The 2500-nt window shown below is 61.0% G+C and overlaps 1 pseudogene; it reads left to right on the plus strand.

Moving 5' to 3' along the window:
- LOC124582208 overlaps window positions 1-2500 on the plus strand; it is a 6986-nt pseudogene that overhangs the window by 1264 nt on the left and 3222 nt on the right.

The raw sequence follows: 2500 nt of genomic DNA on the forward strand, positions 1-2500 counted from the left end.
GTAGCTGGTTCCCTCCGAAGTTTCCCTCAGGATAGCTGGTGCTCGTACGAGTCTCATCCGGTAAAGCGAATGATTAGAGGCCTTGGGGCCGAAACGACCTCAACCTATTCTCAAACTTTAAATGGGTGAGATCTCCGGCTTGCTTGATATGCTGAAGCCGCGAGCAAACGACTCGGATCGGAGTGCCAAGTGGGCCACTTTTGGTAAGCAGAACTGGCGCTGTGGGATGAACCAAACGCCGAGTTAAGGCGCCCGAATCGACGCTCATGGGTAACCATGAAAGGCGTTGGTTGCTTAAGACAGCAGGACGGTGGCCATGGAAGTCGGAATCCGCTAAGGAGTGTGTAACAACTCACCTGCCGAAGCAACTAGCCCTGAAAATGGATGGCGCTGAAGCGTCGTGCCTATACTCGGCCGTCAGTCTGGCAGTCATGGCCGGTCCTTGCGGCCGGCCGCGAAGCCCTGACGAGTAGGAGGGTCGCGGCGGTGGGCGCAGAAGGGTCTGGGCGTGAGCCTGCCTGGAGCCGCCGTCGGTGCAGATCTTGGTGGTAGTAGCAAATACTCCAGCGAGGCCCTGGAGGGCTGACGCGGAGAAGGGTTTCGTGTGAACAGCCGTTGCACACGAGTCAGTCGATCCTAAGCCCTAGGAGAAATCCGATGTTGATGGGGGCCGTCATAGCATGATGCACTTTGTGCTGGCCCCCGTTGGGCGAAAGGGAATCCGGTTCCTATTCCGGAACCCGGCAGCGGAACCGATACAAGTCGGGCCCCTCTTTTAGAGATGCTCGTCGGGGTAACCCAAAAGGACCCGGAGACGCCGTCGGGAGATCGGGGAAGAGTTTTCTTTTCTGCATGAGCGTTCGAGTTCCCTGGAATCCTCTAGCAGGGAGATAGGGTTTGGAACGCGAAGAGCACCGCAGTTGCGGCGGTGTCCCGATCTTCCCCTCGGACCTTGAAAATCCGGGAGAGGGCCACGTGGAGGTGTCGCGCCGGTTCGTACCCATATCCGCAGCAGGTCTCCAAGGTGAAGAGCCTCTAGTCGATAGAATAATGTAGGTAAGGGAAGTCGGCAAATTGGATCCGTAACTTCGGGATAAGGATTGGCTCTGAGGATCGGGGCGTGTCGGGCTTGGTCGGGAAGTGGGTCAGCGCTAACGTGCCGGGCCTGGGCGAGGTGAGTGCCGTAGGGGTGCCGGTAAGCGCGGGCGTTTAGCGCGGGCGTGGTCTGCTCTCGCCGTTGGTTGGCCTCGTGCTGGCCGGCGGTGCAGGATGCGCGCGCCTGCGCGGCGTTCGTGCCCCGGTGCTTCAACCTGCGTGCAGGATCCGAGCTCGGTCCCGTGCCTTGGCCTCCCACGGATCTTCCTTGCTGCGAGGCCGCGTCCGCCTTAGCGTGCTCCTCCGGGGGCGCGCGGGTGCGCGGATTCTCTTCGGCCGCCATTCAACGATCAACTCAGAACTGGCACGGACTGGGGGAATCCGACTGTCTAATTAAAACAAAGCATTGCGATGGCCCTAGCGGGTGTTGACGCAATGTGATTTCTGCCCAGTGCTCTGAATGTCAACGTGAAGAAATTCAAGCAAGCGCGGGTAAACGGCGGGAGTAACTATGACTCTCTTAAGGTGTCGGGTCCAGAGGGGAGAGATCGATCACCAGGACACAGCGGCCGCGCCAACCATCGAAGCGGCCGCCTGCCGCGCCGCCGACGCAGAAGCGCAAGCGGCGCCGCTGGGAGTACGCGAGAACGCAGGATGCCTTCCGACGGTCGCGTGCGCGTTGCGTGCGCGGCCTCTTGGATGGCACCCTGCTCCAGCCGCCACCTGCCATCCCTGGTCTGCTGGACTTCTGGGCGGACCTCTTCACCAAGAAGCCCATCTCCACCGCGGGCTTCATTCGTGACCGCCTCCTCCCGCACTCAGAGCCTGTCGCTCTCGAGTGCATATGGGGGCCGGTCACACATGAGGAGGTCGCCGCCGCGTTGCCGCCCAGGGGATCAGCAGCCGGGCCGGACGGCCTTACCCCAGCGGAGTTGCGGCGTCTGCCGCACGAAGTCCTGGTGAAAGTGATGAATCTCTTCCTTCTGGCCCGCGCCCTTCCGGAACGCCTGCTTCGCGCGCGGACGTCCCTTCTCCCGAAAACGGCTGCACCAACATCCCCCGCTGACTTTCGCCCCATTACGGTCTGCTCGGTGTTGGCGCGGACCTTTCACAAGGTTCTCGCGTCACGCCTGATGCGCGCTTGTGCTGTGGACGAACGTCAGCGGGCATTCATCCCTCGGGATGGGATGTTGGAAAATACCTTCATCTTGGACACTGCTCTCACCGACGCAGTTCGCTCCTGCCGCTCTGTCTTTGTGGCATCGATCGACGTATCTAAGGCATTCGATTCGGTAGATCATGCTGCCCTTCGCCCCGTGCTGAAGGCGCATGGCCTGCCGGATTGCTTTGTCGAGTATGTCGAGCGGTGCTACGAGGGCAGCACGACAGTGATAGCGGACGGCGC

The sequence above is a fragment of the Schistocerca americana genome, unplaced genomic scaffold, assembly GCF_021461395.2.
Source record: "Schistocerca americana isolate TAMUIC-IGC-003095 unplaced genomic scaffold, iqSchAmer2.1 HiC_scaffold_401, whole genome shotgun sequence".
Taxonomy (NCBI): Eukaryota; Metazoa; Arthropoda; class Insecta; order Orthoptera; family Acrididae; genus Schistocerca; species Schistocerca americana.